Below are 14,801 nucleotides of genomic sequence, written 5' to 3' on the forward strand. Positions count from 1 at the left end.
CTGAAACTTTGCATTGCAACATCTTCTAAATGAACTGGGTTTTTTTTTTAATTTATGCAGATTCAACTTTCAACAGAAAACTTAAACAAATTTCTAAGATCAAACTGTATTGTTCTTACAAATTTCTACAGGAAAAGCAAATGGCTTTGTTCCAGATGAACCCTGAAAAATCATTTACATAACTAATGGTATATGAACAGTTCTTACATCCAGATGCAGCAAAAAGTCTAAACATTTGTCTCACTGTAAGTCTAATCTATGTATTTCGGCAGTCATAAAAATGGAGTCAACATTAGGTCTATTTTATGTCTCAGCATTTAACTTTAGAAGAAGAATAGCATGAAAAGATGCACTAGTGTTCATCAGTTGTATGACATTCAGTATATCTTCTGGAATATTTCATCATTATGTCCCATATATGGGATTAGTTCAGAGCGACTTTTGTACAAACCATGACACAGAATACCCAAAAATGAAGACACCGGGGCAGGCGGATTTCTGTCATGCTTTGGTGGGACACCTGTGTATGAATTCATCACTGTTTATTTTTCATAGGAAATCTGTGTTTAGGGCTTACCATTGTGTTGGTCCAGAAAGAGTGAGGGAAAAAACGAATGTTTAAACATTTTTGAGTAGTTTTATGGAAAGACTTTTAATCTAAAGGTTTGTTTAAATTGTAGTTAGAGAAAATACTGTATTTTGGAGGTAAAATATTAAGGGGAAGGACACTGCAGGGAGAGGGTCACAGTTCCCTTCATTTTAAATATACCTAATGCTCAGTGAGCACTGATCCTCTTCCAGCATTTAACAGCTCCCTGGCGAGTCCCTCACTGCCCTCTCCCTTTATGGGCAGCCAGAGAGACTTCTCATCCATAGGTGAGAAGCTCTTTGCAGGTGACTTTCTTTCCATTGGCTGTAACCAGGAGCCTGCAGCAAGCAGGTTCCTATCTCACATCTTGGGTCCAACATCTAATGTTAGATGAGAGGATCCAGCACTTACTGAAGCACGGGGAGCATTTTAATGCTGACAGCAGCCAGAGGGAAGGCACGCTCATTGTGAATTGCTGCAAGAGCCGGCCCCTGCTTCCTCCCCTCCTTTCCCAACTGCATTTTCCTGTACCGCACAGGCAGCGAGCTGTAAGGGACTTGGGTTGCAAATGGGAACTGACCTTCATATTTACTAAGTGAAGCCAAATCTCACCTTAATTCCTAGGAAAACCATAAGTGGCTGTTACCGAGGCTTGTTTAAATTCCAACAGAAGGCAACTTTGGGAGAAGGCAATCCTAAACCCATATGTATCTGACTGTTCAGACAAAGCCTGGGAAGTAGGTAAAAATATAATTTTCATTTCTTCATACCGCAACAGCTCAAGGAGAATAATAGTGGCAAGCATATCAGAACTAAAAAGAGGGAGAAAGCATCCTTGAATGAAGCGGAGACGGCAGCCTGGAGGTTGCTGCTGAATGCCCGCAGGAGGTAACACTGCGGATGTATTTAGTCAGGGTGATATGGACTAGCAGGACTGTATGGTTTTATTCAAAGCAACAATAGCTGTCACCAACACCAGCTAGATTTGTAGCAGGAACAGCCAAATTTCCACTACCAAATTTCTAAGCCACCTTTTTCCTTCCAGGTTATCCTTTAAAGCATGACCTACCGATTGCTAAACAGAACTACAGATAATGGTAAATGAATGGCAGTTTTCAAAATTTTCAAGGATTTATGTTAGCCTAAAAGTTCACCAGAAAAAACAGAAAGGTGACATTAAGTCCGGTTTAAAACATAAAGCAAATGTAACTTCAACATGAACTGTAAAACCAAATCACTTCTGGTTTTGGTCTTTTCTTTCCCCTTAGGAAATGTGTGTCTGATTCAGGAAGTCCTTTCCCTTCTCTTTTCTTTGTTTCAGCCTTTTTTTTTTTTTCTCTGATTAAATAACAGGCTTTCTTTTCCCTTTATTCTGCTGAAGGGCTTTAGCCATGTCTTTGGAGGAAGTGATGGATATCAGAAAGCTTATAACCAGAAAGTCAGCTTTTCCTCTTGTATTTCGGGCTGAAGGAATGATGACAGGAATGCTGTAAATTTGACAGACCTGTTTAAGCATTTCAGTGGATAAACAAAGGTCTGGTGGAGGCAGTAAAGTTTGACCATCTCATATGCTTTCTGTGCTTCAGAGTTATTTCTTAGGGATCTTTTGACTTCAGTAACAGCCTGCGGTAGGGAACGTTTTGCACAGTGTGTTTCCTCATCCCCCAGCTGCAGCTCAAAATCATCTCTCAGTTTCAAGACGTTATCTATCTTGTGGCCAAAACCCAGTTCTGGGCCACTGTTCATGCAAAAGCTGGTGCATGCTCTTTTCATCATTCATCTAAGTCTCCCACTGAACATCCCACTGTAGGAAAAGCAAGAAAGGCTTCCCCATAAATATTTGATTTCTTAACAGCTGTACCCTGGCTCGCTTCTCCTTCCTCCCCGGTGTTGTGCACTATGCTCCTGCTCAGGGTGGAGCAGCCATCTCCGTGCAGAGAGAGCTCCTCATTAATTTGCATCTGGTCATTTACGATTTTTTGTGTTATGCTAATGGTGGTGTCTCATATCCCTTCAGCAGAAAACACATGAATTGGCTCTGTCTTTTTCTGAGCCACCCCACAGGGACTCTCCTGCATTACAGCGCAGATTAGTGCTGATTATTTTTTTATTTCTCCTCTTAGGAAATGGATAAAAGGTTTAAGTTCTGACACAAACAGGAAAGCACAGTAAGAGGATTTATCCTGAAGGCATCTACTGTTTAAATAGTGATGGAGCAGTGTCAGTCTCTTTCCCACAAGGGCCAGAAGCTCCACTGCTCTTTGTTCCCGCAGCCCTTGTATGACTAGAGGCAGAATATCCTATCACAGGCTGTCAGATAGCTCCCAGAATATGCAACTTGGTGATCATAGGCTGAGGAGGGACTCACTGCCACTAGGAGCATGAAGAAGTTGGATTTCAGAAGGACTCTGCTCTGCTCCTTTAAGGATAACACCAAGACTTTATTCTGCTCAGAGGTAAGACTTGCAGCATTTACTAAATCAGTAACTTCTCAGCCTTCCAGACCCTGCTCCCTCCCTCTTGTTTTCTTAAACGAGGAGTGACAGGAGGGGGAGCAAGCTGTCAGAGTTATCACTAGTGGAATTTTCCAGCTTTACCGGGCAGGAAAGGGGGGAAGAAAAGACAAAAAAAAAAAAGAACAACTGTAGAAAAACAACTGGACACAGTGCAAGCAAAAGCGACTGCAGCTGGATATACGCATGCTTTGCATTGACTGAAGTTGTACCAAAATATGCCTCAAGATTCTATTAATGTTAATCCATTTGGGATTTTATTACTAAGGTGTGCTTCTGGGAAATTATCCTCTGCTATAATACAAATTTTTCGTCACTGTTTATTCTGTTTAAAAATGTGTGCCGCTAGAATAACGTTCCAGAGGAAGCAGAATCTTTACTTCAAGTTGGATTAATCAGAGTTTTTCACATTTATGCTTTCATTTGATTTGTGGTCAGAAATTTGCCTTTTTCAACTTTTGTCTTGTGATGCCGCATAAATGTTTATGATATTGATGTGTATTTCAGCTCAGTGTCATGACCAGAATTTAACTTGCACAAGTTGAGCTTTATGCTAACCTAACTGTAAGGAAAGAAGAAACTCATGATTTATATCATTCCACGGGAGGAAAGCCAGGTCAGACAATTTAAGTATGTGATGCGTTCATACAGATTACGTGGCTAAATAAGCTAAAATGTTTCCGCATTCACAAATACATTATCCAAACCCACATTTTTCAAACTGTGCTGAAATCTGGGTCGGTTCTGTACACTTGGCGGGCAGGGATTTGAAGGTAGTGTAGGCTCTTTCTAATGGCTACTTTCAGTTTGAAGGTGCTCACGCCTGGTAGCCAGGTAAAAATCCAGGGCAGCAGGGGTCTCGTGGCGAAGAGCAGCTAAACTGTTTACCTAGTAATGAAAACTAGGACTTGTCCACATTGTTCTGAGGAAACTGGAAGCTTGTTTATGTAGTCTAAATAAATGAAAATGCAAACAATAGACCATCAGTCCAGCACATACGGACAGGCTCTCTCATCCCTCACGGAGTGATCCAGGGGATGCTGGCTGTCTGGCGTGACACTCACAGCTCTGCGCTTCCAGAGCAAACATCAGGAGTGTTTGAGGAGTTTCTTTTAGCAGCTCTTGCTCCGCAGCAGTTTGCACACGCTGAAACGGCCAGCGCAACCTTTCCGGTTCCAAAGTCCCCCTGCAGCAAAATATCAGGAGCCAGGGTCATGACCATCAGCAGAAATAATACTCCTTGCCTCAGGGAAAACTTTTCAAGGATTTCTGCCCCTGTTATTCCCTCTATAGGGCAGCATGAGGCCTATACTGGGGATCAAAGGGAAGTCTGAAATGGCATCAGATGCTGCAGAGCAGCACAGTGTGATGAACGTGGTCCAACATAATGAGTACGTAATAGATTTTAGTTGACTTTGATCAGGATGAAAGAGCAAGTACTTTCTTTTTCCCTTGTCAAACATGAAGTCTCACTGAAAGGAAATCCAGGCAGCTAATGTCCCTGGAGATTTGACTTTTGCTACAAAGATTCTTGATTGATTTATTTCGCAAAGAGAATTGTAGCAGCAGGATTACTGTGAAATTTCTAATGGGAAGTTATACTCCTAGAACTAATAGAGTTTATTCAGAAAATATAGGGTCATTATGAGTCCCAATAGTGTTCTGTCAGGATGGGAAATAGGACTTACTTGCATAAATGACTGTCCAAGCTGCTTTTTATTATTTTTGTGACTCCTTTTTCATATCAATGCAAGAATTCTAAGGGATCTCTCATCACCAAGTTTCATCCAGTTTCTTCTTAGTGAAGCTGATCCTGTTCAGGCAATAAAAAGGCAACTCACTCTTGGGTATTAGGACTTTTTCGGGCAGAGCTTTGCAACTGCAAAGTGATTCTTAATTCAGAAAGCATCTGTGAGGCACAGAAATGTAGATGTTTCTAGATAGCTAGAAATTCTCCACTGTTGATGCTGTTTTAAGATAATGACCAGATTCTGATGAAATTTAAGCTAACAACTCTAAGCAAGATTGCATTTTCTTCAACTCTTTTAATTACTTTTTATTAGAAAGTCTCTTCAAATACATTATTTTGGAAAAACTTAGATGGTAAGCTGTGCATATGTGATCATCATGATATAACAGGCTCTTAATGTGACAGATCTTTCTCCTGCCCAAATGATTCCCAACTACTTTGCATAAAATCTCTTCAATCTCTTTTATCTTGAATTATTCTTTCATTAAGCAACGAATTAATGTTGATACCCTATTTCGTGACATAGAAAGCATTCTATTTTATGTGTTATCTAGATTTTTTCACAAAGGCTTGTAGGAGATTACTAAAATACTCCTTCCCCTTGTTCCCATCTATGCCGTGTATTCATACATATATTTATATGTGAGTATGAATCCATATATATGTATAGTAAACTTCCCCTTAGGATATTGTGTATGTATGTCATAAAGGAAAAGGAGATTAATGATATAGTACAATACAAACAGGCTGACTTTATGGTGGTCTTGCAGAAACTCCTGCCAAGCAAAAGAATAAGTAACAGCTGTGTTAATCAAAGCCAAATTTAAAAGATAAGACTTGAATTTAGGCAATCAAAATCCCTGATCAAGCTTAATGCTCACAGAAAAAGAAGAATTCCAAGGACAAAGAGTGTAATGATGTGTCATTAAGTTGAAGGTAAATTTTCAAAAGTGCTTCCGTGACTTAAAAGCCTAAATGCCACCTTCGAAATTGATTTTGCATGCAGGAGCACTTACACTCCCTGTAAATCCATAGTTTTTTTCCTCCTGAATCCTTCAGTCTTTTCTGAAAATGGGAGTTAGGTGTCTGCCCACCTTAGTCCCTTTTGAAAGCATAGTCTGTACTCGCCTGGAAGTCCAGAAAGATACTGCTATAAGCAGTGGCTGAATACCAACCAGGCATACGAACCCAAACCAAAGAACTAAAGGTACAAGCATGATTATTCCTGTTTTACTGAAAAGCCACCTATCGTCTCTGTTTTGGATTAAACTCATGAAGATGTGTTAGCCTGTTCAAGATCCTGTGGAAGCATTTTGAAACAATTTTAACTGACGTAAATATAGCCCTTTCCTGGAAACCTTCCAGAGCAAGAGAGCTGCAACAGTTCAGCCAAGATGCATTATATCAAAAGCATGGATAAGTAATTCGATGTCCTCGTGGGAAGGATAGCCTTACAGCTTCACAACATTCATAAAGTGCCTGCACAGTGAAAGATCTAACACGATCATTAAAAGATGGATGAGTGCCCTGTGAATCTTCACCTCCTATCATGGATCATGGCTCTTATCTAGGCAGAAGCGGGAAGAGGAGCATGTACTCACAATGACAGAGGGCACAATAACAACTTAGTCGTACTCATTTGACGTGAGCATGTGAGATTTCAAACATGATTTACAATGTTTGTATAGCAATATTAATTACTTTTCACAGGCTTTCCAGCCAAGAATATGTACAGGGCTGACAAAGCTCAGTTAGAAACTTCAGCCAAGCTCTGCAGGACTTACAGAAGATTAGGGGTTCTGTTACTCACGGTTTACCATAGCTTTAAGTCACGAACTAGCTCTTGTATTTTTAACCCTTGTCTGTGGCAAAACATCTGTGTGATTTTAGACATGCCACTTTACCTCCCTCGCTATTTCTTATTTGACATCTCTTTGGGTCTGTTATGATGAATTAGCTCTTGCCTATATAGTTAATTAAATGCTACAGGGACTGGTTGCGGTGTTTTAGTAGTTACCAAGTTCTTAGTTCTGCTGTTATTATCCACCGCATGATGACTTGATATCTGGGTTCCAACTTCCAGCTGTGACTGAGGAGAATTCAACACAGTTCAAAGAAGCAGTTCTCCAAAATCTTCTTTCCATTCTCCCAACATGACCTGCTGCAAACCCAGAAGAACTTAGAACAAGACAGAACAAACCAGTAATGAACAAAAAAGACAAGAGTAATCACTTCCTATCATACGTGGTGTCTACAAAACATGCTGTAGAACTTTCTAGCATGGTTCTGGGCCATCTGAGGTTTCTGCTTCCCAGGAGAACATGAATGGGCATTTTGTATCTCTATTAAGCTTCTTGAAGATAAGATAATACTGTCCCTCCATGTCCTCTTGAATCTTGAAGACTTCTTTCTAACAAGAGCCCATTTTCCTCAGAGATTTCCAAGAGCTACACCTTACTCCCTCGATATCAATATTAAGACATTTAAACTTCCAAACCCTATGCACAAAAGTCATTTGGCTGGTTTCAGCAGGGCTGCTTGTAGGATTCAGAATTACTCATATCAATAAGGAACTTCAATGGCACTGAGTTTTGTAAATATTAGTGGTCTCTGTAGCTCCAAAAGCTTTAGGAGCAGCACTATATTTGAAAAGCTAGCTTTGAAATACCTGGCACCTTCCCTCAGAATGATCATGGATAAAATATTTGAGGTAAACCTCAAAAATAATATAAACAGGAAGAAAAAGAAAAAGATTGATGAAGGAAACTGGAAAGCTGCTGTGCATCATGTACTAGTATTCCCATGTATGGAATCTGAATAGACTGGATCTGAATAGGGATCTGAATAGGCTGGATCAATGGGCTGAGTCCAACGGGATGCGGTTTAACAAGGCCAAGTGCAGAGTCCTGCACTTGGGTCATAACAACCCTGGGCATCGCTACAGGCTTGGGGAGGAATGGCTGGAAAGCTGCCTGGCGGAGAGGGACCTGGGGGTGTTGGTTGACGGCCGATTGAACATTTATTCTGTTATTTGCTTTCTTTATGGACATTGTAAAGAAATGCAACAGTCAAACATCTTCAGCTCTCACTGGAGTCCAAGTGGTTTGGAAGCATCAGTGGTTAGTTAGGCTCCTTACATAGGAAGGTCATGATTTTCACAGCCGTGTAGTACAAACATTTGAACACAAATTAGAAAAATACCGCTTGAAATTTAGGGTGGTTTCTTGACAATTCCCTTGAAGATGTTCCCTCTGTTTCCTTAGCATAAGCCTAGAAATCACTTTAACAGCACAGAAAAACTTTTAGACTCCATAGATTGGATTTGTATAGCCAAAGTATAAGAAAATGCATTGGTGTGGGGTTTTTTTTTTTCCCTTCTTCATTCCTCTGTTGAAGACTTGAGGGTATAATAAACTAAATTTGATTTTGTGGTCCATTGTTTCTTCTGAAAATGGAAATGTCTGCTCTTTGGAGACGTGTAATCTATTTGGTGTTCCCTGTCTGTTGTGTTTGTCTCCATAAAATTTTAGCTTCCACTCTTCATATTCACTTCTGCTCTGTCCTCCCTTAAGGTTACATCTCCCATCATCTCATCATGACCTTTCATAACACTGGTAATGTTACTAAGCTCATCTGACAGTTCAAGAGGTTCTTACCAACTTATTTCTGAATCTACATGAAAACTTTCTAGATCAACAGGAGTCTTCTTCCAGCTTTTGCTTTAAATTCAGCTTTATGCTTACACAGTTTTGCTTGAATAGTTAATGCTGTCCTCTATGAGAGAAGTTACCAAATAATATACTGCTATTTAATTTCCAAATGAATGAAACACCCTAAAATTTTGACCCAAAAGAAGATACGTGAATTAACAATAAATTACTTGTTCATTGCTACTCTCAAAAATGGAGCAGGTCAAAAACCTGTTCTAACATAGATCACTTTTTAAAACTTGAGGGTGAAATGTGCACCACATTAGCAAAACTTCCATTGGTCCAGCAGAGCCAAGGGGATTTACTTCTGTTAATATTGCCTAGCTGTTTGGGATTTTTTCAGTAATTTATTTTTCTTAGAATGTAAAGTGCCCTGGTTTCTTTGACACCGAGCTTTTTATTAATATTTAGAATTGGATGGAGAGAGAGGCTGGTGTGTGATGACTTTGATAAGGCAATATGATGGTCAAATGCTGTTGAAGAAACGTGGAACACACCCATCAACTGCAATCCTCATCCCTTGCCCTGTGTGTTGGGTCCCCTGTGCCACACTGGTATCACCTCCTCTCTGCACAGAACCCTTGTCAGCTTCCCTGCTTGCTCCACATCTCCACGAGGCTCCCACTGAGCCCAGTAGCACTTGCTTTCTGGAAAGTGGAGAAGGAAGGGAAAGAAGCGGGTTCAGGGATAGCTGCAGACAGGGATGGAAAGGCAGATGGAGGTAGAGATTAGGCCCCATGTTGCCTCAAGGCATCCGGAATAAAATCACAGACTGTTCTGGACATTGACAAGAGTAATCAACAGTATTCTAGAAATCTGGTTTTCTGTAGCTTCCATGTTGATATACTTTCCAGCATTTTCCAGCTGGTGCATAACCATTTTTCTTCAGGTAAAAACAGGAACATAGCACTTTGAGATATTCTCCAAAACACATCTGCATTGCTTTATTCAGCGTACATTCTTCATATACACTGATTTATTAACCAGTCTCTTTAACAAAAGAACAGTCTATTCAGCAAGTTCAGGACTATTTCCGAAGTAACTCGTACAATCTTTACCAATGTGCTTGAGTGGCAAAAAATAGAATTATGTGCACATCTTGATTTGTATTTGGCTACATCATTTTCCAGTGAATTTTTCATTCCTTCTAACTGATTCAGTATGCCACAAAGTACAATACGCTATGGAAAATACAAGTTGAGGGTTCAGAATTACCTGAGAGCCAACCCAGAGCTGCCGAGAAAAATCTAAATGGTGAAAAGTACATTTGCTCATAAAATTTTTGTGATTTTTAATAGCTTCAACATTATCAGTACCACAAAGAAGGATGTTCTGAATTTAAACATAAGGAATAAATTAAGCTAGTGCTGTCGTAAGAGTTTATAACTATCTGAGAATCTGATCCAGGATTTTTATAGCGATAATGTGAAGTTGCTCCTCACCCTGTCAAAAGATTTTGCAGTATCTTCACCACATAAGCATTTCTTTTAATAAAATAACTTTGAAGGCTGTGTGTTGCTTAGCTTTAAAAGTTCCATGTGTTGCTTTACATTACTTCAGTCCAGTCCTGTGAATACTGTTAAGCACAATGTTCAAAATGCTTGTCATGAATTGCAGAGTAACCCATACCTTTCACCACTAAAACATAAATTAATACATTAGAGTGTTTCATATTTTGTAGCTCAAGCATTGCCTCCCATGCCCATTAAAACACATTTAAAGGAAAACCCAGTATCTCATGAAAATAAGCACAGCTTATTGGCTTAGGTCCTGAAGCCTTTGAAAAGAATGTAATAGGTGGTGACATTTATTTTAAATGGTGCATTAATTAGAGGAAGGGAGAAAGTAACAACTGGAATTCACTTAAAGCTAAGCAAAAAGAAAACCTCAAGACATGTTGCATGACATCGAGCTCCTGCTTAGTTTACATGTTCACCCTATGGAAGTATTTGCCTCCCTTCATTGATTGTGTCAGGACCTTATAGAGCTTACACTTGCAATGCATGAAGTTGCATTAGATGCCTTCCAGGAGATGGTATAGTCCAGTTATGTTGTTGTCTTATTTCGACCAAGATGACTGAAGTTTTGAAGTTCTTCAGAGAGAGAAAGTCCTATAAATACAGTGACCTCCTTAGTGATAATAATCTGATCGAAAAGATAGCTCCTTTAGAATGACCTAAGTTCAAAATAAGTATATATTCTTCCACAATGGCCACATAAATGCAGGCAATGTTAAAAGCTGCATTGAAAACTGTAAAAAGTTTGACCCCTTTTGTTCAGTGCTTCATCATGCCTGATGAGTATGTTAATATTTCTTTTTCTTTAGAAAATCTAGTTTGTGCTTCTAGAGCCAAAAATCTTTTAACACTGTCCAGTTTACATCCCCTGTGCGCTTTACTTGGTTTGCTTCTTTGCTCAATGGATTATTTAAGCCTCCTCAGAGCTCTCAAACCTGTGCATTTCCTGCAGTTTTAACTGTATCTTGTTGTGTTTTAAATAATGAGTCTGGCTAAGTGCAAGTTGCTGGCAAAGATTTACCAATTTTATTGAGACAGAAGATATTGGACTAGTCTGCACATTACCTTCCTCCTCCTAACCTCGCTGGTATTTGCAGTCACACACATATATATGCATGCATAGTGGCCTGATGTACTCCAGTTGGCTTGAGACAGCGCTGTCCCCACGGAGTGCTTACAGGGCTGTTGCTTACCTTAGGAGTGACACTGCCAGAGCAGTAGGAAGCAAAAGAGAAATACAGCTTTTCCACCGCCTTTTGTGAGAGCTTCCTTTCCACTACAGATTGCTCTCTGAGGAGGGACTGCGTGAATGCAGTGAACAACATTACACTTTGCGCAGTACCAGAGTTTAGACAGGATCTAGTGTGTGCTTCCCAACTCCTTTTCATTCACATGACTGAGACATCTTGGCTTGCTGCTTTGCGTGAGACACTGGGTAGCTCTTTGTACCAAACTGTATAACAATATGTGTCTGCCTCATGCTTACCGTGTGGCTTAACCAAGTAATTCATCCCAAGGACTGGTAATCTTACAGTAGTATATCCAGGGCTGTCATACATCTCGATTTCAAATTCTCTCCACGCTGAATTTGAAGGGTTTACCTTGGACTTTGGGGTGCTCAGCTACCTAGTGATATCCCTGGGCGAGTGCCAGACAGCTGAAGTTTTCTGAGGCACCTACTCAACATGAGTGAATAAATTGTACAGTGCATGCAGTGAGCACAACACCCCTGGAGACCTTCACCAGTTCTGAGGCGTATGTAGAGTGAACTGTCGGATTGACTGGGTTCAATGCTCAGACACAAATCTTTTGTCCTGTACACGCACAATAGATCAAACATTTCCTGGAAGCACGGGATTTCCTAAGCCTACAGTACATGTCCCACCTGACTGTGTTTCTTCCTGGAAGTCTTTGGTCTGCCCTAGATACATGGATTTATTTCACATAAAAGCAATTGGACTTAAGCAAGCACCAACACAACAGAAGAATTTGTTACCTCTAACAATAAAAATGTGTTGGAAAGGTTTAAGATTATTAAACTGGCTGCTCACAACCAGCTTTTGCCTACCGTACACCATATCCAGATGCTTCTTATCTTGCCCATACCCACTGAAAATGACATCTAACATACTGTGCCATGATCTGCTTATGTCCTCAAGTCTTCAGCTTTCAAAAATAGCTTATCCTATTGCCTCTTAATTTATAGGAAAAGAATTATTTTCCAATTCACTTGGAGAGAAAATGGTGAACAGAACATAGTCTTATTAGCGCTAATCATTTGGGAATCCCTGCTGCCCTTTAGGAAAAGCCTTGTTAGAAGAATGAAGACAAAATAGAGTCCCTTTCAGATTTTGACAGACACACTGAAGCCATGCAGTGCACTGTCTCTGTCGCATCGGGTCAGCGCTTTACTGATGTGATTGCTAGTGTGGAGGAGAGGTCTGGGTCACGTCCCCAGAGGTCATCGCTGCCAGCAGGCAATACCTAGAGAGTATATTCCCTGCACTCTTCTAGCTCAAAGGGTCTGATTGTGAGAGCCCTCACATTGAAATGCACAAACAGAGGGAGATTCTTCTGCAATCTCCATGCTCAGCCGCAGAGCGGTCACAATGTGGCCCTTGTTACAGACTGGGGACTTCCGTACCACTTATGACAAAGTTGCATAAAAGAGCTGAAGAACTCAAGGTGAAATGCATTTTTAAATGCCAGCAGGTAACACTACCTTTCAAACCCTACAGCTGAACTTCCTAACCCCTGTTGGTACCTTGATGAATTGCTGACGAGTTATAAATAAATAAATGAAACTCTTAATTCCTTGAAATTATATACGTCTTTTCTCTGTCAAGTCTTTATAAGTCAAGACTTAAGACTCAGTAAACAATTTCTTTTGGTCTAAAAAATGTTGTAGATACAGAAAAGCATCTTTAGAAGTAAAATTAATGGTTCACAGAAGCACGTTTTGTAGAATACAAAGACATGCAATGTACTGAATTCCTGTGTTTTCACAGGAAATACAGTGTAACTCTGCTTATTTTCAAACCCAGCTATGCAACAAAAAGCAATGAGATTCCTATGATTTTGGAGTTCTGCTAGGCAACATGATGAGAAAATCATTAATGGAATAAAATTCTATTCTGATTCTCACTCACTCAGTTACAAGGGAGGCTGTGTGATGCCTCCGTGAAATCAATGAGTTTGATAGGTTAAATATTTGCTATGCTAAATTCTAGAGAAACAAAGTGAAAACTTCAGGATTCATTGCCTACAAGTTGCCTAACATCTGCAAGATAATCAGAAACAGAAGTGTGCAGATGGAGTGGAGGGGACATTGTCTGAGGTATGCCCCTCTCTGCAAGTAGAAGCCACCAGGCATGGAGAAGAAGGAAACATGCAGACAACAAACAGTGCTGGAACAGGGTCACCAGGAAGAAACCAGAAGACAAGGGATTTGGGGTAAAAGTGAACTGTGACATGAACTGTGTACAAAGATATGATTTACAATTACTGGACTCTTCCTTTGCCTGGATTTTGTATACATTTAAAAAAAAAGAAAAAAAGGCACCAAAACCAAAACAAAACAAAACAAAAACAAATAACAAGAAACCATGAGAAATATTGTCAGATAACTGATTTCAAAACAGAGAAATATTGTGGGATCATGGTATGGTCTTGGTTGGAAGGGATCTTAGAGATCACCTAGTTCCAACCCTCCTGCCGTGGGCAGGGACACCCTCCACTACACCAGGTTGCTCAAAGCTCCGTCCAGCCTGGCCTTGAACACTTCCAGGGATGGGGCATCCACAGCCTCTCTGAGCAACCTGTTCCAGTGCTTCACCACCCTCTCCATGAAGAACTTCTTCCTTATGGTGAGAGGGCAGGTGGTCCCCCTGCAGCCAGAGAGGGTACTGGTGGAGGAGAGACCCTCCTGTAGCCTACAGAGGCCCCCATGATGGAGCAGATGACTGCACATGAAGGAGGCTGTAACTGGAGAAGTCTGCACCACACAGAAGAGACCCATGCTGGAACAGCCCATGGGAAAGACTCATGGCAGAGAAGTTCATGGACTACTGTCTCACTTGGGAGGGACACCACACAACTGACCACAACCCCCATTCCTCATCCCCCTATGCCACTGGCAGGAAGGAAGTAGAGGAATTAGGACTAAAGTTTAGCCTGGGAAAAGGGAAGGGTAAGGGGAAGGTGTTTCTAAGATCTGGTTTTATGGCTCATTATCCTACTCCCATATGATTGGTAACAAGTTAAATTGATTTTTTTCCCTGAGTCTGCTTTCCCGGTGACAGCAACTGGAGAGTGATCCCTCCCTGTCCTTGTCTCAACCAATGAGCCTTTCCTCATATTTTCTCTTCCCCATCCCACCAAAGGAAGGAATCATTGGGAAGCTGCGTGGTGCTTAGGTACTGGCTGGGCCTAAACCACGACACCCTTGTCCTGTCACTACCTGACCTTCTAAAAAGTCCCCCTCCAGCCTTCTTGTAGACCTCTTCAGGCATTGGAAGGTGCTTTAAGGTCTCCCTGGAGCCTTCTCTTTTCCAGGCTGAACAACGCCAACTCTCTCAGCCTTTCTTCATAGGAGAGGTGCTCCAGCCCTCGGATCACCTTTGTGGCCTCCTCTGCACTTGCTCCAACCAGTCAATATCCTTCTGATGCTGAGGGCTCCACAGCTGGATGCAGCACTCCAGGTGGGGTCTCACCAGAGCAGAG

At 40.9% G+C, this 14,801-nt stretch overlaps 1 protein-coding gene across 1 annotated transcript in view; it reads left to right on the forward strand.

Moving 5' to 3' along the window:
* The window catches only part of ARHGAP28 (Rho GTPase activating protein 28), a 73,595-nt gene that overhangs the window by 22,549 nt on the left and 36,245 nt on the right, over nucleotides 1-14,801 (forward strand). The window lies entirely within an intron of this gene.

This window comes from Eurypyga helias, unplaced genomic scaffold, assembly GCF_000690775.1.
Source record: "Eurypyga helias isolate BGI_N326 unplaced genomic scaffold, ASM69077v1 scaffold5517, whole genome shotgun sequence".
NCBI classification, from domain to species: domain Eukaryota; kingdom Metazoa; phylum Chordata; class Aves; order Eurypygiformes; family Eurypygidae; genus Eurypyga; species Eurypyga helias.